General features: G+C 36.3%; 1 long non-coding RNA gene across 1 annotated transcript in view; it reads left to right on the plus strand.

Moving 5' to 3' along the window:
* Positions 1-12689, plus strand: part of LOC123592730 — a 91146-nt gene extending 78457 nt beyond the window's left edge. Inside the window, exons 3-4 of the long non-coding RNA XR_006709919.1 lie at positions 11603-11717; positions 12474-12689. This is a non-coding gene — a long non-coding RNA (uncharacterized LOC123592730). The remainder of the gene's footprint in view (positions 1-11602; positions 11718-12473) is intronic.
* The last annotated feature ends 12463 nt before the right edge of the window (positions 12690-25152 follow it).

A 25152-nucleotide genomic window follows, 5' to 3' on the forward strand; every position in this document is an offset into this window, starting at 1 on the left:
CTTTTAGGATGCTTCTTTAGGAAGCCAAAAATTGTTAGCCTTTGAGACACTCTGTTGAACACACTGCAAATCTAGGGGGGACAAGTGATTGTGTTAGTTTTACCATACCTTCATTTAAGGGTAAGGGTAATATCACATGGCAAAATCAGTATTGTGCAGGGAAAAGGAACATATAACCACTATTCCTTCCTAACTTACTTCTAGATACTCATAATACCTCTAATAGGAGCTAAGCTTTTAGTTTTATACATCTGGGTTATATTTGAAAAGAAAAATCATGTAAGAAAGCTAATAGCAATACATTTAGTCATAAGTTTTAAATAAGAATCAAGAGATTCTTTCCTATGCATTGATTGTTTTACATGAGGTGTTGTGGCCTTTCTGGAAGGACTCTACAGGGGAGGTTTGGGTTCTCCAGAAAAAAAACAAAAACAAAAAACTCTATTCTAAAATTTTGCCTGGGCTCACCCCTCCCAAAGAGCAAGTCCTTACTGTGATATTTGTATTAATTTAAGAGGTGGACATTTATAGCTAATTGAGGAATTTATCAATGTCACTGTCTTGATGTCAGCTCTAGATTCTACTTCTGCCTGCCAATTTGTCTTGCCCAGGAGTCTGGGTTCACTTTACTCTGTAATGAGCATTGTGGTTGATTGGAATACAGAGAAGATTATGGACTGGTGATGGACCTTGGACTTCTTGCTGGGGAATAGCCATAGGAAGAAGGTCAAAGAGACTGAATGTGTTGGGAGAATATTTCCAGTGACTCTTTTCTAAAATAATTATCAGATACTGATGATCATGGTGTACAGAAGCTGACAGGCAGAAAGATTTTAATTTATTATAGATAATATAAAAGGGCTACTATCTTGAAGACAGGAAGAAAAGTTGTAGATAGAAAATAATGCAGTGTTTCAAGTAGATTGAAGGTAAAACGTAACTTTAGCAACAAATTTTAAAAATTAGGTTAAGTGAAATGAAAAACATGATGAATGAATCCTAGAAAGTCATAATTATTTACTTTCTGAATATAGGGTAAAATTTAACAGGAGAACATGAAGAACTACCATGTGAGTTTAAGGAGCTGTAGAATAGCAATCAATTTTGAGGCAGTATATGCATACAGTCTCTCGCTGTGTTCCTGAAATAAAAAAGGAAAGCTTATTTATGAAAATTTCTGACATCAAGCATTTAATCTCTTAACTGTTATTCCTGTGCTTTGCCAAGACCTTGATAGATTATGTTCATAGGTATGATCAGAGTCAGTAAAATATTCCCAGTTGTCTTCATAATAGTGATAATAATGATTGAATTGTACACATCATAGTATTGGAGTTAAATCTAGTTAAGTAGTTATTATGTTCTAACTCCTTGATTAATATTATGTCATGTGATTGTAAATGTCTATTAAACAGAGCAACTAATTAAAAATTCCATATACCTTGCCTATTTTTGGTAATAGAGCTTACTGGAACTACAAGAAACATAACTGAATAAGCAACTCAAATTCTGAAATTGGACATATCTGAAGTTTTATGTAAATTGGATCAGATACAGATCTACATGTACTCTTCCATGATATTTAGCTCCCACATTATAATATTGGGCTTCCATTTTGGGAAGAACAAGATACTCTAATTTATCCTCATAAGGAGAGGTACAATCCCAATTACTGTAGGGTCTTCTTCAAGGCAATGGCCAGTTGCCGTCATCTAAAAATCTTGAGTCAAGATGATTGGTGAGACAATCTATAGCCCTTACTACTGAATCTAGTCTCAAGGGCATAACTGATATTTATAGTTTCTCTCCTTCTTTATCCAGTTTATATTTTTCTTCTCTTTTTCCCAAACCTTAGCTGGTCTGGGTTATTTTCCTGCTAGGATGACCTATATCTTCATCCCTAAGTGGTCTGAACCCTTACTTTGCATTTCTTGAGTTATGGTTACTGCAACAGTCACAGAATACAGATATATTAAGATATGTGACATATACAAAATAAATACACCTGATAAAACTCTATGATACTCATCAATTAAGCAAAGTAGGCACTATGAAAGTAACATGGTTATACAGTTAGGTAAGCACAATGCAATGTAGCAGCAATTTAAACATTTATTTGAATTGCTCTTATATATGTCTTAATTTCAGAATTTCAAAATCATTTTGTATAAATTTTTTTCAAGAACAATGGTCATTCTAAAATTCAAATTGTCTCTGGGCGCCTGGGTGGCTCAGTCGGTTAGGCGTCTAACTTCGGCCCAGGTCATGATCTCGTGGTCCATGAGTTCGAGCCCCGCGTTGGGCTCTGTGCTGACAGCTCAGAGCCTGGAGCCTGTTTTAGATTCTGTGTCTCCCTCTCTCTCTGACCCTCCCCTGTTCATGCTCTGTCTCTGTCTCAAAAATAAAAATAAACGTTAAAAAAAATGATAAATAAAATTCAAATTGTCTTAAGGAACTGTATTGCTTCTTCAGAAACATACTGTGGAGCAAAGAGTAAATCAAAGAACATTGTGGTTGTTTTCTTATTATCCTTCTACCATGTGCCAGGCATGAAAGTTAATGGAATTGACCCCAGCTTTTAGTTTATCCTGATTGGTCTAAGCCAGTCAGTGTTATCTCACCTCCTTTGCTCCACTGATAAGTTTACATTCAAATCCAGTCTTCCCAAGGCATTTCCTGATAATTGATTCAGTGGTGGCTTAGCCAGAGTTTAGGGGTTGTAGGATTTTTTGTGATGCTGTAAAAGCGAACTACTCTTGCTCTCAGGATGTGAGTGAGGAGGCATGCTGTTGGAAGCTGTCTTTCAAATGAGGGAAGCCAGCTTGAGAATGAAGCTTAAACATGGAAAAGGGGAGAAAAGAGAAAATCAGAAGAACTAAAAAATTTACCATGTGCCTATAGCCTAATTACTTCTAGAATTTCAGCCAATAAATTTTCTTTATTATATAAATCAGCTTAGGTTGAGTTTACTTTTACTTGCATTCTCCCTGAGACATTGGGTGAAGGTACAGATTATTTGTGCTGTAGAGGAGCTCAGAGTTTAGCATCTTCCTTATCTGTAAAATTGAAGGATAGATAATCTACAGAGGTTTAGTGACTCTATAGTGTGAACAAAGTGAAAAGGGCCACTCAAGGGAATATGTTAGAGAACTAAATTTAGATGGATCCCTGCTTCTTCATAACACTTATCATTACTTGATATTATATACTTTTCATCTTTCTCATAAATCATAAGCTTCATGATGACAGGGATTTTGTCTAATTTATTTATTCTGGTATTTCTAGTACATAGAATTAGGCTTGGCACATGGTAGGGGTTGGAAAGATACTGATATGTATGAATGAAGGGAAGAATTTCTGAAAAAAATTAAGAGCCTAGCTCAGATAGGGCAGTATGAATGTATGGTGGAAAATATTGACCCAGTGTCATAGCTCTTACAGAGAATACTCTTTAGCCTGGGTACATGAGAAAAGAGATTATGGAGCTTGTCCATGATTGTGGAATGGCACCTTTCCAGTGCCTGGCACTTAGTGAATGGTAAATACAACTTTAGTGCTGTATGATGTGCCCCAGTGGTTATGGCAGAGGATGGATGGTGAGGAAATCTAGCATGCCAGCTAGAGTAGTATTGACATGACTAACCGCTTGGTCCAAGTAGAATAGGGAAACAGTTTATTAAAGTGATTTGGAAGTCAAAAGTGAAACTACATCAAATTAATATGATGTTGAAGTCTTGGTTTTGAAGTTAATGGCATAGTTGTTTAATCTTACTGAAGAAAACATACGTACTACTAGATGAACTACCTAAATATAGCTTGCTTAAAGTAAAGGTAGTAATGATAAGGCAAAATAAAGTTATAAAGAGATCACCCGAAAAAAAGTAGCCCAATGACCCTTAGAAACATAGCTGGACATGTGTAAGCATTTTCAGTATTGGTGATGCTAGAGTCTAAGAAAATTTGTTGTTAGGACTTAATTTAAAGATGGAGAAAAGGAATAGAGAAAGTTCTGATTTCAACCTGCATTAAAAGAACAGAAATAGAAAAGCAGTGGAAAGAATTTAAGAAACTGGCTGTCATGTTTAAATTTAGTAAGTAGGCTAAAAGAAGGTTCAAAACAATGGGCTACACTGTTATAGCTGCTTATTTTTACTGAGTCTATTGGCAAAAGTCTCTCATTTCTTCACACTTACTTTTCAAAGGCCCTGGAGTCCCAGGTTTCGTTTAACAAAGTAACAGCTTTCAAATAATAATCTGGTGTCTGTCTCAGCTTCTGGTTCTCCCTTTCCCTTTGTATCCTTCCCCTCTCATTATTTTTCTTAGTTCCCTTCCCCACCTACTCTCCTCACTGCAACACCTTTTTTTTTTCTCCTATTCAGTTTCTCTTGTGATTACAAAAGATGTCAGTTAGCTATAAAAATTATCCCATGCATGTGAAACATGTTTGGTGACAAAGTCTGGAGATTTCACAGGGGATTCAGTTCCAGGGTGGCCATAATGCTATATAGCACATTGGTTTTGAGGGTTGGGATTAACTTGAAGGGATTGAAGGTAATTAGTCTCTTGGAACCTCTGGAAACTAGGAGCTACTCTATCATTCCAGACAGTGTTGTAATAGAAAGAAGTCTTTGTGATTAGAGAGACCTTGTTAAAATCCTAGTTTCATTTTTTATTACCTATATGATGTTGGATATGTAGCCCCCAGTCTATGTGTTTCAGCTTCCTAGTCTGTAAAATGAGAATAGTAATACACAGCTCAAAGTATTATGTGAAAAATAAATGACAAAAGCCTGGAAAGTGATTAGTATAGTACCTGGCATTTGGTAAGCATTCACTAAATGATAGCTACTCTCATTGTTCTGTTGGGTTGATTCTAGTTTCACACATCTTCTATCAGTGTCCAGCTCAGACCAAATAAGTCATATTGCTCTTCTGGAATCTGAGCCAGAACTGAAATACTTAAGGTGTGTGCTGCTGAGTTTTCTGGGCAGAAGGATGTGTTTTTCTGTTAGTGAGGATTTTGTGTCTGAATGGGTGAGTTGCAGGATAGGCTTGCTAAAGCTCTCTTTTTGGGTAATATGGAGGTCATAGTCATACAGTAATCCCTTTCCATGGTTTTACTTTCCACTGTTTCAGTTACCTGAATCCATTCATGGTTTGAAAACAGATGATCCTTCTTCTGATGTATAATCAGAAGGTCAGTGGTAGCCTAACACTTTGTCACAAGGCTTACATCATTCACCTTATTTCATCTTATTGTGTAGTTATTTTATCATCACACATCATCACAAGAAGAGTGGGTATAGTACAATAAAATATTTTGAGAGAGAAAGAGACCATATTCACCTAACTTTTTAGTATATTCTTATAATTATTCAATTTCATTATTGTAGTTGTTAATGTCTTACTATAACTAATTTATAAATTAAGCTTTATAATAGGTATGTATGTATAGGAAAAAAACAGTACATATGGGGTTTGGTATTATCCACAGGTTCAGGAATCCACTGGGGGTCTTGGAATGTATACCCTACAGATAAGAGGTGAGGACTACTGTATTCATTGAGTGAATTGCATCAAAATGCACCTGCACAGCAACATGGTGACCTTTTTGGCTAGTGCCAGTGTTAATCAATTTTTTAAATTACCAGGTTAAAATCTCTATGAATTCAGAGGGTTTAACTTATAATTTTGCACTGTTTGCATTTGCATGTAGTGCATCTTCTTATAGAGCCAATATCCCATTGCAGAATATAGGGCTTTTTTTTTTTTTGAAATATGTGTACCTTTTATTTTATTTTTATTTTTAAGTTAACATACAGTATAATATCAGTTTCAGGCATACAATATAGTGATTCAACACTTCCATACATCACCTGATGTTCATCACAATAAGTCTACTCCTTAATTCTCACCATGTATTTCATGCATCACCACCCCTCCCTCCCTCCCCCCCCCCCCCCCCCCCCCCCCCCCCGCCCCAACCTCCCTCTGGTAACCATCAGTTTGTTCTCTATAGTTAAGAAGTCTGTTTCTTGGTTTGCCTCTCTCTCTTTCTCTCTTTTTTCTTCTTTTCTCATTTGTTTTGTTTCTTAAATTCCATATATGAGTGAAATCATGTGGTATTTGTCTTTGACTTATTTTGCTTTGTATAATACTCTCTAGCTCCACCCATTTTGTTGCAAATGGCAAGATTTCATTCTTCTTATAGTTGAGTAATATTCCATTGTATATATAAATCACCTCTTCTTTATCCATTCATCACTTGATGGACACTTGAGCTGTTTCCATAATTTGGCTAATGTAGATAATGCTGCTCTCTCTAAACATTGGGGTGCATGTATCCCTTTGAATTAGTAGTTTTGTATTTTTTGGGTAAATACCTACTAGTGCAATTGCTGGATCATAGGGTAGTTCTATTTTTAACTTTTTGAGGAGCTTCCATACTGTTTTCCAGAGTGTCTGTACCAGTTTACATTCCTACCAACAATAGTGCAAGAGGGTTTCCATTTCTCCACATCCTTGCCAGCACCTGTTGTTTCTTGTGTTGTTGAGGTTAGCCACAGAATATAGAGTTTTATATTTTATTATAGTATCACATAAAACCATACTGTTACTCAAATAGGGGAAATCTAAGACCTGTGAGCTGCTCTTTTGGTGCATAAGCTACATGGCATAGAATTGGAAGGGCATCCTTGTAGGTTTAGATGCATTTTATCAGTTCTGGGTTTCCCAAGAAATCAGAGCTCAGACTGGACATTGCCCAATGTAGGTCATAAATACATTTTGAATTCATGTCAACATGACACTGTAGTGTTTTTCTTCCTTCCATGTTTTTGTTTGGTGTACTTTTTAGATAAAACAGGAGTAAGATTATTGGTGAAGTGTTCTATTTGAGGCTGATAGCTAAACCAATATTTATTATTATTTTTTTTCTATTTGTCCAAAAGAAAGTTCTTGTGATGCATTCCATAACTGTATCTGGAATCTTATATGAGGCTCAGTTTAACTCCTCAGGTCCTCCTCTGTTGCTGAGGATGGGGCACAAGCAAAGTCTTGTTATTTTGCTGTAAATGCCTTTCTGGTTAGCATAAATTGCAGGAGCACCCTAAAATCTTGCAATCATAGGAAATTTATTTGTTTTAAGTATTTCAATATTTTTGAAATAGAGTTTTATCTTTGAGTAAAGTTTTTTGGTTTTAGAAATTCACGATAAATGAGGAGTGTAATAGTTCGCCTGGCTTTCAGAACTCACATTTTTCTAAATCTGCTACTACTTTATCCCCTGTTCAGTTTCAGGCTTAGTGCTAGTTTACATCCTAGGTACAATACTTACATAAGTCAGAGGATCTTAATAACAGCTATAAAAATAATTAATTGGATAAGGTTTGAATAAATGTCAATTATTTGCACTTTGGTGTCCAAATGATTTGGTTGTCTTTTAAAAATTACACTCTAAAAATATTTGGCTTCTGCCATTTATTCTGTTACCCTCCAGATGGGCTGCTGATTAGTACTATAGTTCTTTAGTGTGGAAGTTTTTACCTTATGCTGAAGTGAGTTAGATTTTTTACCTTGAACCTGAGTCTTTCAGTACCTTAGTTCTTAACATGTTGTTGACCATCACCAGTGCCAACAACTGCCTTTCCTGTTTGTGTGTCTGTTTTCTATCACCTTTCCTGTGAGCTTTCACTGGTCAATCCACCATGGCTTGGAAAGTAAGAGGAGTATTTTGCTTAGTGATATTTATACACCATCTGTTCCTTTTTCTCTTTGAATTGATGATGCCCACAGCTTAGCCTTGCTATGTCGGCCTGGCCTGGTCTTCTTTTCTTTTTAAAGTTTATTCACTTTGAGAGAGAGAGAGAGAGGCAGAGAGGCAGAGAGAAAGGGAGAGAGAGAATCCCAAGGATTCTCTCAGCACAGAGCCTGATGTTGGGTTTGATCTCACGCACTGTGAGATCATGACCCACACTGAAATCAGTAGTCAGATGCTTAACCCACTGAGCCATCCTGGCCTGGTCTTCTATACGAAATAAAAATATTCCTCCAGAAGCCAGGCTCAGTATTTTGTTGCATCTCCAAAAATTTCCATTAAAACAAATCGGCAAATCCCACAAGCAACATTTTCCTCAACAAAGCCAACTCTAAAAGTATTGTCAAGTGCTGTAGCATTTACTGAAATTCTCATGAGATGACAGAACCATTCAATCACATACCACAAAGTAAAACTTCTTAAAAAAAATCTTTTTTCTCTCTGCCTTGTTTCTCTTGCTGTCTTTTAAAAAAATTTATTTAAAAATATGTTTTTAATGTTTACTTTTGAGAGACAGAGAGACAGATTGCGAGCAGGGGAGGGGCGGAGAGAGAGGGAAACACAGTATCCGAGGCAGGCTCCAGGTTCTGCACTGTCAGCACAGAGCCTGAGGTGGGGCTCGAACCCACTAACCATGAGATCATGACCTGAGCTGAAGTTAGACACTTAACCACCTGAGCCACCCAGACACCCCTCTCTTGCTATTTTTCTTATCCTCTTTTCTTTCTCCACAAGCTACCCCTGTAACCTCCCCCATGGGGTGTTTCTCTGTTGCCCTTAGCAAGCTTAGAAGAAGCTAGAGTACTTTACTCAGCAAAATAAGGACTAGTGACAAAGAACTTCTCTAGCATGTTCTTGGGAACTTTGGTATGTCCTACTCGAAGAAAAGCCTAATAAAACTACTGAGGTGCCTGTGATCCAGAAATAGGTGACTTTTTGCAAAAGTGTATATTATTGTCTTTATGAATGTGTGTCTGAGTGTTTGAATATGAATGTATATGTACATATTTATGTTTTACAAAATTGAGATCATACCAGCTGTTTATAACCTGACTTCTTAATAAAAATATCATAGACATATCCTCATTCTTCAGTAGTTTTTTAGTACATATTTTTAGTAGTTTCGAGAATTGTATTGTATAGGTATTTCAAGATTTACTTAATATATCATCTTGTTGGCTCATTTAGGCTGTATACAGTTTTTTCTTGTTATAAATTATTTTGCAGTGAATCTGTGCCTTATTATTTCCTTAAGGTAAACTTATAATATAAATAGAATTTCTAGGTGAAAATGAGATGAGTATTTGAAAGTTTGATCCTTAAAGTAAAATTGATTCCAGAGTGATTACACCAATGAATGCTCTCACAGTATGTGAGAGTGTCCATTCTCTGCACCCTCACCTACAATACGTATACCTCTTTTTTCATTATTGTATTAGATAGGAGGAATGGAATATAATTATTGCTTAGGTGTTCATGGGTTTGATTACTGTGGAAGTCAGTATATTACAGGATTTGTCAAGCAATTCAGTCACACAAAACCATCTCATGTGTTCCTTTGCTCCTTGCCAGGAATCATCTACCACCGGGACTTTATTTTTTGTGCTTGTTGCCTCTTTGCTCTTCTTGGGTCTTACAGGAGACGTATGATCTGATTCTATACTAGTCTTTGCTTTGGCTTTACTTACTTTGTTTCATAGGTATTTTTTTCCACACCAAGCTTATTTTTCTTTCTTACCAGCTTCACTAGTCAACTATATCACCTAAAGCTTAAAGAATGTTCTAAACATAATGTGAGCAAAAGAGAGGTTAGAGTGGGAGAGAGCCAAAGCATAAGAGACTGTTAAAAACTGAGAACAAACTGAGGGTTGATGGGGGGTGGGAGGGAGGAGAGGGTGGGTGATGGGTATTGAGGAGGGCACGTTTTGGGATGAGCACTGGGTGTTGTATGGAAACCAATTTGACAATAAATTTCATATATTAAAAAAAAATAAACATAATGTGAGCAAAATGATTTTTTAAATTATTTTTTAATTCTAATATATTAGTCTCAGGTGTTATATTAGTTTCAGATGTACAATATAGTGATCCAGCGTTTCTATACATTACTCAGTGCTTATCAAGGTAAATGTACTCTTAATCCCCTTCACCTATTTTACCCATCCCCCTGTCCATCTCCCCTCTGGTATAACGACCACTTTGTTCTCTATATTTAAGAGTCTGGTTTTTTTGTTTGTCTCTTTTATTATTTGTTCATTTGTTTTGTTTCTTAAATTCCACATATGAATGAAATCATAGGTATTTGTCTTTCTCTGACTGACTTATTGCACTTAGCATTATAACTTCTAGATCCCTCCATGTTGTTGCAAAAGGTAAGATTTCATTCTTCTTTATGGCTGAGTAATATTACATTGTGTATATAAAACTACATCTTCTTTATCTGTTTATTCATTGATGAACACTTGGGTTGCTTCCATATCTTGGCTATTGTAAATAATCCTAAGTAAACATAGGGGTGAATATACCTTTTTGAATTAGTGTTTTCATTTTCATTGTGTAAATACCCAGTAGTGAAACTACTAGATCATGTGATAATTTTTTAAAATTATTTTTTGCTATAAATGCTTATATTAAGAAAAGTTCAAATAAACAACTTAGCATTATACCACAAGGAACTAGAAAAAGAAGAAACTTACCTAAGATTTAGTAGGGGAGGGAAATACAAAGAAAAATCAGAAATAAATACAATAGAGACCAGAATAAACACTAACATAATATTGAAAGTAATGACAAGATTTTCCAAAAAATAAATTAGGCAATGCTTTAGCTACTTTAGCTAAGAAAAAAAAAAAAAAAGAAAACTCAAAAACCAAAATGAGAAATGGAAGAGAAAGCAATACAATAGATATCACAGAAATACATAATGTGATAACAGATTAATATAAACAATTATATGCTAATGAATCAGATAACTTAGGAAAATCCAGATAATTCCTAAAATGCACAAGTTACCAAGATTGAATCATGAATCTTGAATCCAAGAAATAGGAAATCTTAGACAGTAACAAGAATGAAAGCTGAATTAGGACTCAAAAATCTTCCAGCACAGAAAAGCCCATGACTGCATGGTTTCATTGGTGAATTCTAGCAAACATTTAAAAAAATGACTATCTTTATCAACATCTTACAAATAATGGAATAGAACGGGACACCTGGGTGTCTCAGTGGGTTGAGCGGCCGACTTTGGCTCAGGTCATGATCTTGCAGTCTGTGAGTTCGAGCCCCGCGTCGGGCTCTGTGCTGACAACTCAGAGCCTGGAGCCTGTTTCAGATTCTGTGTCTTCCTCTCTCTGACCCTCCCGTGTTCGTGTTCTATCTCTCCCTGTCTCAAAAATAAATGAAACGTTAAAAAAATAAAAAAAAAAAAACCAAATAATGGAATAGAGAGAACACATTTCAAAATCATTGTATAAGGCTAGTATTACCCTAATATCAAAGCAGGATAAAAATAATACAAGAACAAAGGAGTCTAGGTTGTCCAATATAAGTATTGCTATTCTGGCTTTCTTTGGACATCTATTTGGGTGATAAATGGTTCTCCACCCCATCACTTTCAATCTGCAGGTGTCTTTAAGTCTAAAATGAATATCCTAAATTCATATCAAAACAACCCATTTAAGGTTCTGAGTCAGTGGGTAGACTGAAGATAAGTGAACTTTACTAGAAAGCTAGAGGCAGAGATATAGATCTAGGACCCCTTGGTACTGACTCTGCTTTCTTCTCTAGATGTGGATGTGGTCTTGCTGAAGCTATTTAATGTTAAGAATGAAAAGATCCTATTATTTTTTTTGTGGAGGAGGGTCAGAGGAAACAATTGGAGGAGTAAAGAAATGTGATTAGTGTAAGTTCTTTTGGAGTGGTAAAACCATGGTATAGCAAGCACTCAGTTTCTCAGAATCTGTGCACATACTATTGCTAACAGCTACTACTGCTGTTCCTCATCCCACCCCTAGGGAAGGTGAACTCAACTCCAGTATGCTGCATTGGGTCCTGCTCTCTGTGGCCATATTGCTTCCAATAAGATCTCACATCCTTGACTTATTAGTCATGAATGCAGTCTAACTTCATGTGGTGATTGCATGTTACCCTTTTCTACCAATTCATGATTTATCAGGGTTAATCACTGTATAGCAGAAAATTCCTTAATTTTTTTTTAATGTTTATTTATTTTGAGAGAAAGAGAGAGAAGAGAGAGAGAGCGAGAGCGAGCAAGCGAGCAGGGGAGGAGCAGAGAGAGAGAGGAAGGCACAAAATCTGAAGCAGGCTCCAGGCTCTGAGCTGTCAGCACAGAGCCCAGCGCCGGGCTCAGATTCACAAACTGTGAGATCATGACCTGAGCCGAAGTCGGATGTTTAACAGACTGAGCCACCCAGGCGCCCCACCTTATAAATTTTTGATGAACTTTTAAGAAGAGTCTGTTGCAGACTTTGTGTATTGGCTAATCTAGTAGCAATTCTTAACTTCCCCTGCAGCTTGAGGTGGCCATATGACCTAGTACTGGCCAATGACACTTAAGTCCAATGGAGTGATTATTAGGAAGATTTTTTTTTCTGGAAAAAAATATATTACTGGTTATATCCTTTCCCTTTTCTTCCAGTTTGTGATCCAGATATGAATTCATGGTGCTTAGAGAGCCTTCATCTATTCTGTGAATAAGAAATGATGAAACATAAGTATAAAACATGGCAGTCAGATGGATGGAAAAAGCTCTCAGGTACTCACTGACATTTTAGAGTATCTGAATCACATGACTGCTTACCTCCAGATTTTTTCCATGTGAAAAAAAATAAACCTTTCTTTGTTTAAGTCACTATAATTTTGTTTTCTGTTTCTTTCAGACCAAACCGATTTTGACATAGTAGCTATTTTAGTACTAAATGTGTGCATTGTTTGTTGCTGTTAGGAATCAAATTAATTATTGTTTTCTGATCTTGTATCTAGCAATCTTCTTAAATTTCATTATTTCTAATAAGTTTAAATTCTCTTGAATTTTTAATGTTTGTATATATTATACCATATATTATGAAATATGGTGGTGTTTGTAGGAGTAACCAGGACAGGAAACCAAGGAGTAGGAACTGAAAATGATTTTTCTGTTTCTTTGTATTGGCCACATTAAGGCTGTCTGAAGTTTGTCTAACTGGAATTAATTTCATGCAAGATTATAAAATTTTTTGTTTTGTCATTATTCCCATGTCAACATACAACAGATTCCAGTGGTGAAAACAGTTCTATAATTTCAAAAGTTTGTGACATTCATTAACATTTTACCACTAAAAGTATCTGCCTTTAAATAAAAAATTGGGACACCAGTTAACTCAATTATTGTGCATGAGTTTTAAAAGAGAATATTCCCCAAATTCCTGAAAAAATGATTTGGGAATACATTTTTTAGATTCTTAAAATCCAGATATATTTAGGATAAGGGTTTGCCAATAATAGTAAAGGGAAGATGGTTGAAGAAAACTATGAGCTGTGACATTGTGGATTACTAGTTACCAGATAACTTTACTTCCTATTACTCTCTATGCTTGATTTAATAGACCATAGAGTGATCTGAACAGAGTTATGTAGCTAGATTTATTTGAAATACATTTACAAATGGTTGAAGGACAAATGTGAATTCTACTTTTTGGATACCCTGTTATTTTGATGTTAGAATTTAGAGACTATCTATAGTTCTATTTTTTTGTAACTTTACTTTCATGTCTTTGAAAACATTTTTAAAAACTTTTTTTTTTGTGGAAACGCAAGCTAAGATTAGGGTCAGAATTTTTGTTATACTCAATGGTGGTGTTTTAAGGGTCAATTTGTTTAGTGGAAATGTGAATGTTAAAGCACTCTCATTTTAAGTATACCTTATATGGCACTTCACTGCAACCCCTTTTCCTAATCTAGGAAAGGTCTGCATGTTTGAAGTTCTTTGTATCTGGTTAGAAATTGTTACTCTTCTACACTTGGTTGTCAGAGAATGGTAGAGCATTTTAGAGCCCTTTAGGTAAATTTCTTCCAGCCTGACTGATTCCTGTTTGATTAATAAATATTTCTACTGTTAATGTGACTGTGTCCCTCTTGAGTATCATGAAGATGTCATTTTTTCAGTTCTTGTTTTTTCTTTAAATGTCTGTAGAAGTTTAAGGGTGCCTGGGTGGCTCAGTCAGTTAAGCGTCTGACTTGATTTTGGCTCAGGTCATGATCTCACAGTTTGTGAGATCAAGCCCCACATTGGGCTCTGTGCTGACAGTGTGGAGCCTGCTTGGGATTCTCTGTCCCCTCACTGTCTGTCCCTACCCCACTCTCGAGCATGCATCTTCTCTCTCAGATTAAACACTAAAAAAATAATAAAAAAATTCTGCAGATGTTTGTAATATTGAAACTCCACTCTCATCCCCTAAACACGTTTCTATCAGCTTTTGTGAGTATAAGCTATTCCACATTCCCTTTTGTTTCTTGAAATTTTCTTCATTTTTTTTTTTTTTTTTTTTAAACTTTTCTCTCTCCTTTTATTCCTGTGCTTATTTATAAAGATCTAGTCCCCTGGCCTACTGTGATTTTTCTCAGTATAGATTTTTTTTTTCGAATAAAGAATTGATGTTTTTTTTTTTTTTTTCTGGCTCAACTGTGCTAATTGTGACTAAATATGTAAATCTCTCTAGGGTTGACTTTTCATTTGAGCTTCAGTTATTTGTATCTGATTTCTGCTTATACTTGTATAATCTTCTATAGTCAGTCTAAAATTAATTTCGTTACTCTCTTCACCTAAACTGTTTATCTCCTACCTGGTACAATCATTTTCCTGGTTGCTAAAACTTGAAAGAATTTCATCTTGATTTATCCCTCTTCTTGGTATCTTTATATACTCTACTAAAGTTTATACATTTCCTTTTAAAGTATCTACTTCACAGTTTTGTTTATTTCAATTCTCTGTGCCTGAGTCCCAGTTTAATCTTTGATCTCTTTTGTTTTTTTTTCTTTTTCTTTTTCTTTCTTTATTTATTTTTAATATGAAATTTATTGTCAAACTGGTTTCCATACAACACCCAGTGCTCATCCCAAAAGGTGCCCTCCTCACTACCCATCTCCCACCCTCCCCTCCCTCCCACCCCCCATCAACCCTCAGTTTATTCTCAGTTTTTAAGAGTCTCTTATGGTTTGGCTCTTTCCCTCTCTAACCTCTTTTTTTTTTCTTCCCCTCCCCCATGGACTTCTGTTAAGATTCTCAGGATCCACATAAGAGTGAAAACATATGGTATTTGTCTTTCTCTGTATGACTTATTTCACTTAGCATAACACTCTCCAGTTCCATCCACGTTGCTACAAAGGGCCATATTTCATTCTTTCTCATTGCCACGTAGTATTCCATTGTGTATATAAACCACAATTTCTTTATCCATTCATCAGTTGATGGACATTTAGGCTCTTTCCATAATTTGGCTATTGCTGAAAATGCTGCTATAAACATTGGGGTACAAGTGCCCCTATGCATCAGCACTCCTGTATCCCTTGGGTAAATTCCTAGCAGTGCTACTGCTGGGTCATAGGGTAGATCTAGTTTTAATTTTCTGAGGAACCTCCACACTGGTTTTCAGAGCGACTGCACCAGTTTGCATTCCCACCAACAGTGGGACCTGTTTCTCCACATCCTCTCCAGCATCTATAGTCTCCTGATTTGTACATTGTAGCCACTCTGACTGGCGTGAGGTGATATCTGAATGTGGTTTTGACTTGTATTTCCCTGATGAGGAGTGACATTGAGCATCTTTTCATGTGCCTGTTGGCCATCTGGATATCTTCTTTAGAGAGGTGTCTATTCATGTTTTCTGCCCATTTCTTCACTGGATTATTTGTTTTTCGGGTGTGGAGTTTGGTGAGCTCTTTATAGATTTTGGATACTAGCCCTTTGTCTGATGTGTCATTTGCAAATATCTTTTCCCATTCCATTGGTTGCCTTTTAGTTTTGTTGATTATTTCCTTTGCTGTGCAGAAGCTTTTCATTTTGAAGAGGTCCCAATAGTTCATTTTTGCTTTTAATTCCCTTGCCTTTGGGGATGTGTCAAATAAGAAATTGCTGTGGCTGAGCTCAGAGAGGTTTTTTCCTGCTTTCTCCTCTAGGGTTTTGATGGTTTCTTGTCTCATATTCAGGTCCTTTATCCATTTTGAGTTTATTTTTGTGAATGGTGTAAGAAAGTGGTCTAGTTGCATCCTTCTGCACGTTGCTGTCCAGTTCTCCCAGCACCATTTGTTAAAGAGACTGTCTTTTTTCCATTGTCTTTTTTCCATTCTTTCCTGCTTTGTCAAAGATGACTTGGCCATACTTTTGTGGGTCTAGTTCTGGGGTTTCTATTCTATTCCATTGGTCTATGTGTCTGTTTTTGTGCCAATACCATGCTGTCTTGATGATTACAGCTTTGTACTAGAAGCTAAAGTCTGGGATTGTGACGCCTCCTGCCTTGGTCTTCTTCAAAATTACTTTGGCTATTCGGGGCCTTTTGTGGTTCCATACAAATTTTAGGATTGCTTGTTCTAGTTTCGAGAAGAATGCTGGTGCAATTTTGATTGGGATTGCATTGAATGTGCATAGAATGTAGATAGCTTTGGGTAGTATTGACATTTTAACAATATTTATTCTTCCAACCCATAAGCACGGAATGTTTTTCCATTTCTTTATATCTTCTTCAGTTTCCTTCGTAAGCTTTCTATAGTTGTCAACATACAGACCTTTTACATATTTGGTTATGTTTATTCCTAGGTATTTTATGCTTCTTGGTGCAGTTGTGAATGGGATCAGTTTCTTGATTTGTCTTTCTGTTGCTTCATTATTAGTGTATAAGAATGCAACTGATTTCTGTACATTGATTTTGTATCCTGCAACTTTGCTGAATTCATGTATCAATTCTAGCAGACTTTTGGTGGAGTCTATCGGATTTTCCATGTATAATATCATGTCATCTGCAAAGAGTAAAGCTTAACTTCATCTTTGCCAATTTTGATGCCTTTGATTTCCTTTTGTTGTCTGATTGCTGATGCTAGAACTTCCAACACTGTGTTAAACAACAGCAGTGAGAGTGGACATCCCTGTTGTGTTCCTGATCTCAGGGAGAAAGCTCTCAGTTTTTCCCCATTGAGGATGATATTAGCTGTGGACTTTTCATAAATGGCTTTTATGATGTTTAAGTATGTTCCTTCTATCCCGACTTTCTCGAGGGTTTTTATTAAGAAAGGATGCTGAATTTTGTCAAATGCTTTTTCTGCATCAATTGACAGGATCATATGGTTCTTTTCTTTTCTTTTATTAATGTGAGGTAGCACATTGATGGATTTGCGAATGTTGAACCAGCCCTGCATCCCAGGAATGAATCCCACTTGATTATGGTGAATAATTCTTTTTATATGCTGTTGAATTCAATTTGCTAATATCTTGTTGAGAATTTTTGCATCCATATTCATCAGGGATATTGGCCTGTAGTTCTCTTTTTTTGCTGGGTCTCTGTCTGGTTTAGAAATCAAAGTAATGTTGGCTTCATAGAATGAGTCTGGAAGTTTTCCTTGCCTATTTTTTAGAATAGCTTGAGAAGGATGAGTATTCTTCTTTAAATGTCTGGTAGAATTCCCCTGGGAAGCCATCTGGTCCTGGACTCTTATTTGTTGGGAGATGTTTGACAACTGATTCAATTTCTTCGCTGGTTATGGGTCTGTTAAAGCTTTCTATTTCTTCCTGTTTGAGTTTTAGAAGTGTGTGAATGTTTAGGAATTTGTCCATTTCTTCCAGGTTTTCCAGTTTGTTGGCATATAATTTTTCATAGTATTCCCTGATAATTACTTGTATTTCTGAAGGATTCGTTGTAATCATTCCATTTTCATTCATGATTTTATCTGTTTGGGTCATCTCCCTTTACTTTTTGAGAAGCCTGGCTAGAGGTTTATCAATTGTGTTTATTTTTTCAAAAAACCAACTCTTGGTTTCATTGATCTGCTCTACAGTTTTTTTAGATTCTATATTGTTTATTTCTGCTCTGGTCTTTATTATTTCTCTTCTTCTGCTGGGTTTGGGGTGTCTTTGCTGTTCTGCTTCTATTTCCTTTAGGTGTGCTGTTAGATTTTGTATTTGGAATTTTTCTTGTTTCTTGAGATAGGCCTGGATTGCAATGAATTTTCCTCTGAGGACTGTTTTTGCTGCATCCCAAAACGTTTGGATTGTTGTATTTTCGTTTTCATTTGTTTCCACATATTCCTTAATTTCTTCTCTAATTGCCTGGTTGACCCATTCATTATTTAGTAGGGTGTTCTTTAACCTCCATGCTTTTGGAGGCTTTCCAGACTTTTCCTGTGGTTGATTTCAATCTTCATAGCATTGTGTTCTGAAAGTATGCATGGTATGATCTCAATTCTCGTATACTTATGAAGGGCTGTTTTGTGACCCAGTATGTGATCTACCTTGGAGAATGTTCCATGTGCACTCGAGAAGAAAGTATATTCTGTTGCTTTGGGATGCAGAGTTCTAAATATATCTGTCAAGTCCATCTGATCCAATGTATCATTCAGGGCCCTTGTTTCTTTATTGATCTTATGTCTAGATGATCTATCCATTGTTGTAAGTGGAGTATTAAAGTCCTTTGCAGTTACCACATTCTTACAATAAGGTTGCTTATGTTTGTGAATAATTGTTTTATATATTTGGGGGCTCCCGTATTTGGCACATAGACATTTATAATTGTTAGCTCTTCCTGATGGATGGACCCTGTAATTATTATATAATGCTCTTCTTCATCTCTTGTTACAGCCTTTAATTTAAAGTCTAGTTTGTCTGATACAAGTATGGCTACTCCAGCTTTCTTTTGACTTCCAGTAGCGTGATAGATAGTTCTTCATCCCCTCACTTTCAATCTGCAGGTGTTCTCAGGTCTAAACAGAGTCTCCTGTAGACAGCAAATAGATGGGTCTTGTTTTTGTATCCATTCTGATACCCTATGTCTTTTGGTTGGAGCATTTAGTCCATTTACATTCAGTGTTATTATATAAAGATATGGGTTTAGTGTCATTGTGATGTCCATAGGTTTCATGCTTGTAGCGATGTCTCTGGTACTTTGTCTCACAGGATTCCCCTTAGGATCTCTTGTAGGGCTGGTTTAGTGGTTATGAATTCTTTCAGTTTTTGTTTGTTTGGGAAGACCTTTATCTCCCCTTCTATTCTAAATGACAGAGTTGCTGCAAAAGGATTCTCGGCTGCATATTTTTTCTGTTCATCACATTGAAGATTTCCTGCCATTCCTTTCTGGCCTGCCAAGTTTCAATAGAGAGATCCGTCACGAGTCTTATTGTCTCCCTTTATATGTTAGAGCACGTTTATGCCTAGCTGCTTTCAGAATTTTCTCTTTATCCTTGTATTTTGCCAGTTTCACTATGATATGTCATGCAGAAGATTGATTCAAGTTATGTCTGAAGGGAGTTCTCTGTGCCTCTTGGATTTTAATGCCTTTTTCCTTCCCCAGATCAGGGAAGTTCTCAGCTATGATTTGTTAAAGTACAACTTCCTCACCTTTCTCTCTGTCTTCCTCTTCTGGAATCCCAATTATGCGTATATTATTTCGTTTTATTGCATTACTTAATTCTCTCATTCTCCCCTCATACTCCTTGATTTTTTTATCTCTCTTTTTCTCAGCTTCTTTTTCCATAATTTACTTCTAATTCACCTATATTCTCCTCTGCCTCTTCAATCCGAGCTGTGGTCACCTCCGTTTTATTTTGCAGCTCATTTATAGCATTTTTTAGCTCCTCCTGACTGTTTCTTAGTCCCTTGATCTCTGTAGCAATAGATTCTCTGCTGTCCTCTATACTTTTTTCAAGCCCAGCGATTCATTTTTTGACTATTATTTTAAATTAATTTTCTGTTATATTGTTTAAATCATTTTTGATCAGTTCTTAGCTGTCGCTACTTTCTGGAGTTTCTTTTGAGGAGAATTCTTTCGTCTTGTCATTTTGGGTAGTCCCTGGAGTGGTGCAGAACTGCAGGGCTTTTCCTCTGTGCTGTCTGGAGTAACTTGCATTGGTGGGCGGGGCCACAGTCAGACCTGATGTCTGCCCACAGCCCACCCTGCGGCCACAGTCAGACTGGTGTGTACCTTATCTTCCCCTCTCCCAGAGGCAGGACTCACTCTGGAGTGGTATGGCCCCTGTCTGGGCTACTTGCACAATGCCAGGCTTGTGGTGCTGCTTCTATGGGATCTGGCGTATTAGCTGGGGTGGATCCACAAGGTGCACAGGGGCGGGAGGGGCAGACTCAGCTCACTTTGCCTTCAGTGGTCGGCTTCAGGAGGGGCCCTGTGACACCGGCAGGGAGGCAGACCCATCAGAGGGATGGATCCACAGAAGCATAGCGTTGGGTGTTTGTGCTGTGCAAGCAAGTTCCCTGATGGGAACTGGTTCTCTTGGGATTTTGGCTGGGGGATGGGTGAGGGAGATGGTGCTTCCCAGAACCTTTGTTCCCCACTGAGCTGAGCTCTGTCATCAGGGGCTCAGCAACTCTCCCTTCTGTTGTCCTCTAGCCCTCCCGCTCTCCGAGCAGAGCTGTTGACTTATAACATTCCAGATGTTAAGCCCTGCTGGCTGTCAGAACTCACTCCGTCTGGCCCCTCCGCTTTTACAAGTCAGTCTCAGGGGCTCCGCCTTGCAGGGCAGGCTGCGCCTCCACTGCCCCGGCTCCCTCCCTCCAGTCCATGTAGCGCACACCGCCTCTCCGCCCTTTCTACCCTCTTCCGTGGGCCTCTTGTCTACGCTTGGCTCCAGCGAATCTGTTCTGCGAGTCTTCTGGTGGTTTTCTGGGTTATTTAGGCTGATGTGGGTGGAATCTAAGTGATCAGCAGGACACAGTAAGCCCAGTGTCCTATGTTGCCATGTTCTGTTTTATACCTCTGTGATCTCTTTGTATCTAGATTTCTGTTTTGATCTCTTGAGTCTTTCTTGAGTCACAATTTCTTAAAAAGTGCTGCACACTCTGGTTATGTTAATGTTTTACAGAAATGCCTTCTCTGAATTACTTTCCTATTCTATAATTTCTTTACCAAATAAATTAAATTATCTGCCCTTGAGAATAAAGGTTAGTGAGTTTGGATATATAACTATGGAAATGACCCAAAATGAAGCCCAGAGACATACAATGTACAGAGCTTCAGTTAGTTGTAGAAAATACTGAAGAGTTCCACATGTGTATAATTGGAGTTCCAGAAAGAGAAGAGAGAGGAGAATCACAAAGAACATTTAAAAAAAATGGCCTAAAATTTCTTAATTTGGTGAAAAATACAAACTGCCAGATCCAAGACTTATGAATCCTAAACAGAAGAAACATAAAGTCACATGAAACCACATTATAATCAAATTGATAACAAACTAGTCATAAAGAGAAAAATCTTAAAAGCATCTAGAGAGAAAGGCACATATATATAAAGGACAAATATAAAAATGATGGGGACATCTCAATAAAAACTATACAAACTAGAATACAATGGAGTAATAAAGTACTACATTTCTTGATTGGTATATCTCTTACCATCCATTTCTAATGGTATATCTGTATCTTTATATTTAGAATGAGTTTCTTACAGACAGCATGCAATTACGTTTTGCTTTTTAAAATTCAATCTGATAATGTGTGCCCTTTAATAAGTAATGTTTAGGCCATTTAATGTAATCATCAGTATGATTGGGTTGAGACCTATTATCTTGCTATGTTTGCTACAGATATTTTATATTATTTATTCATTTTTCTCTTTTCCTGCTTTCATTTGTATAAAATGACTTTTTTTTAAATGTTTATCTTAGAGAGAGAGAGAGAGAGAGAGCGAGCGAGCCTGAGCGGGGGAGGGGCAGAGAGAGAGGGAGACACAGAATCCGAAGCAGGCTCCAGGCTCCGAGCTATCAACGCAGAGCCTGACACGGGGATGGAACTCACAGACCGTGAGATCATAACCTGAGCCAAAGTTGGACACTCAACTGACTGAGCCACCCAGGTGCTCCTAAAATGACTTTTTTTAAAGAACAATTTTTTTAAAAAAATGTTTATTTATATTTTGAGACAGAGAGTGGGGGAGCAGGGGAGGGGCAGAGAGAGGGAGGGAGACAGAGAATCCCAAGCAGGCTCGGCTCTGCACTGACAGTGGGGCTCAAACTCACAAACCATGAGATCATGACCTGAGCCACAATCAAGAGTCAAATGCTTAGCTAGCTGACTGAGTCGCCCATGCTCCCCTGTATAAAATGACTTTTGTTTTAAAGTTTTTTATTTTGAGAGAGAGAGAGTGCAAGTATGGGAAGGGCAGAGAAAAAGAGGGAGAGAGAGAATGAATCCCAGTCTGCACTGCCAGTGCGGGAGCCAGTGCGGGCTCAAACATAAACTGCGAGATCATGACCTGAGCCACTGTTGGTTGCTTAACCAACTGAGCCATGTAGGCATCGCTAAAATGACTTCATTCTTGGCTAATGTGCCATATCTATATATCTTCAGTTTGTTGTTGTTACTTAAACAAAGTAACAGCTGCATCTCCTGAAATAAAGAACCTATCAGCCTAAAATTCTATACTCAATTAAAAATACTTTTGAAACACAAAGTTGAAATAAAGATGTTTATGGAGAAAGGAAAGCTGAGAGAATTTTTTTTCTTTTTTTAAATATTTATTTTTGAGAGAGAGAAAGAATGTGAGCAAGACAGGGACAGAGAGAGAGGGAGACACAGAATCTGAAGCAGGTTTCAGGCTCTAAGCTATCAGCACAGAGCCTGATGTGGGGCTTGAACTCAAGAACCATGAGATCATGACCTGAGCTGAAGTCAGACCCTTAACAGATTGAGCCACCCAGGCACCCGAGAATTTTTTTAATAGACCTGAGCTACAGAAATGTTGAGAGAAGTTTTTAAGGAAGAAAACAAATTATGTCAGATGGAAATTTAGCTCTACATAAAGGAATGGAGACCCCCAAAATTGGTAAAAAGTAAGTTTGTATAAAAATCTGTTCTTCTTTTTAAATCTCTTTAAAAGATAATTAATTGTTTAAAGCAAAAGTGGTAGCAATATATTATGGGATTTATAAATTCTCTAGAAATAAAATGTGTGTCAACAAGAGCAAAAAAGAAAAGAGGAAGAATATGGAAGCATACTATTGTATGATTCTTCCACCTTTAAAAGGAATTTGTTATTTGTTATTTAGATAATTCTGATATTATTTAAAGGTAGACTGTGATAACAAGTATATTTTAAACCCTAGAGAAACAACTAAAAATAGCAATAACAAATCAAAGAAATACAGCTAATTAGCCATAAGTAAAAAATAAAATGGGATCCTAAAGAACCACTAATTTTATTTAAAATAAAGCAGGAAAAGCAGAAATCTAGCACATTGGACATGTGGAAAACAAGTAAGAAGATGGTAGATTTTAATCCCACTATATTGATAATTACATTAATTGTAAATGGTCTAAACACTACAATTAAAGGGCAGAGATTATTAAATTGGATGAAAAAGCAATACCCAACTATCTGCTATCTACAAGAAACTCACTTTAGACATAAAGACACAGATATGTTAAAAATAAGAGGAAATAGTGGAGTGGTCATATTAAAATAGACTCAGAGCAAGGAGTATTACCAGAGATAATGTAGAATATTCCATAGTAGCAAAAAGATAAACTGATCAAGAGACAGTACCCTTCAGAATAAATGTCTATACAGCATATCATAAAGCCTGAAAATACATGAAAGAAAAAAGAAATAAATAAGTGGTTAAAAAAGAAAATAGTAAATGCACAATTATAGTTAAATACGTTGTTAATTCTCTCTCATTATTGTATAGAACAAGAAGAAAATCAGGAAGTATATAGGAAACATGAAAAATACTAATAATCAACTTGATTTAATTGACATTATAAAAATCTAACCAAATGACAACAGAATACATATTCTCTTCAATATACACAGAATATTTATGAAGATTGATCACAGTCTGTGCTATAAAGGGAGGCTCAATAAATTTTAAATATGTTTTCTCATCATAACAGAATTAAACTAGAAGTGAGTATCAGAAAGGTATCTGGAATATCTCTAAGTATTTATTATTCAAGAAAGAAAGGAAATGTTTTAGCAAGTGTTTTGAAAGTAGTTAATATTATAGCTTACCACAATTTTCAGGAAGCCATTATACCATTACTTAGAGGGCAACTTATACTTTATACTACTTTTATTAACAAAAAAAGGAAGTACTCAAATCAACGATCTAAACTTACATATCAAAAAAAAAAAAAAAAAAGAAAAACAACAAACACAAAATAAAGAGTGAAAATGTGAAAAGAGCAAAACTCAAATATAAAACAAACTAGGGAATGTTAAGACAGCAAAATGCTGCTTTTGGGAAATATTTTTAAAGTTGATAATCCTCTAATCAGAATGATTAGTTAAAAAAAAAGAAAGAGGACACAACTTACCAGTATCAGGAATGTAAGAGAACACACCCTTACCAACATTACAGGTGTTAAATGGATAATAAGGTAATACTATGAACAACCAACTTTATGCCATCCATTCCACAATTTAGAGATAAAAAAAACAAATTTCTTGAAACCTACAAACTGCCAAATTTACTCAAGAATAAAACAGTTAACATGAATATACATATACATATATTATGTATACATTGTATAAATATATACATACGTATATATGTATATATTTATTTATTTGAATTTGTAGTCAAAACCTCCCTTCAAAGAAAATGTCAGACCCAAATGGCTTTTCTGGTGAATTCTATAAAACCTCCAAGGAACATATAAGCCCTAATCTACAGAAAATTTCCAGCAAATAGAAATGAATGAACTTCCCAATTTATTTATGAGGGCAATATTACTCTAGTAACAATACCAGACAAAGATATCACAAGAAAATAAAATGATAGATGAACATGCTTTATGAAGACAGATGTGAAAATCCATGACTAATTTTTAGCAAATTGAATCCAACAAAATATAAAAAAACACAGAAAATCATGACTAAGAGGCTTTTATTCCAAGAAAGCAATTGTGGTTTATCATGGTGAATCAGTAAATATAATTCACCATATTAACAGAGTAAAAAAAATATGATCTTAATAGCTGCTGAAAAAATATTTGGCAAAACTAAATACCTATTCATAAAAAGAACTCCAAACAAAGTAAGAATAGAAGGAAATTTCATCAACTTGACAAAGGTCATCTACAAAAAATTATAGTTAGTATGATTTTGAAAGACCAAACACACTTC

Source organism: Leopardus geoffroyi, chromosome B1, assembly GCF_018350155.1.
Source record: "Leopardus geoffroyi isolate Oge1 chromosome B1, O.geoffroyi_Oge1_pat1.0, whole genome shotgun sequence".
Classification (NCBI taxonomy): Eukaryota; Metazoa; Chordata; class Mammalia; order Carnivora; family Felidae; genus Leopardus; species Leopardus geoffroyi.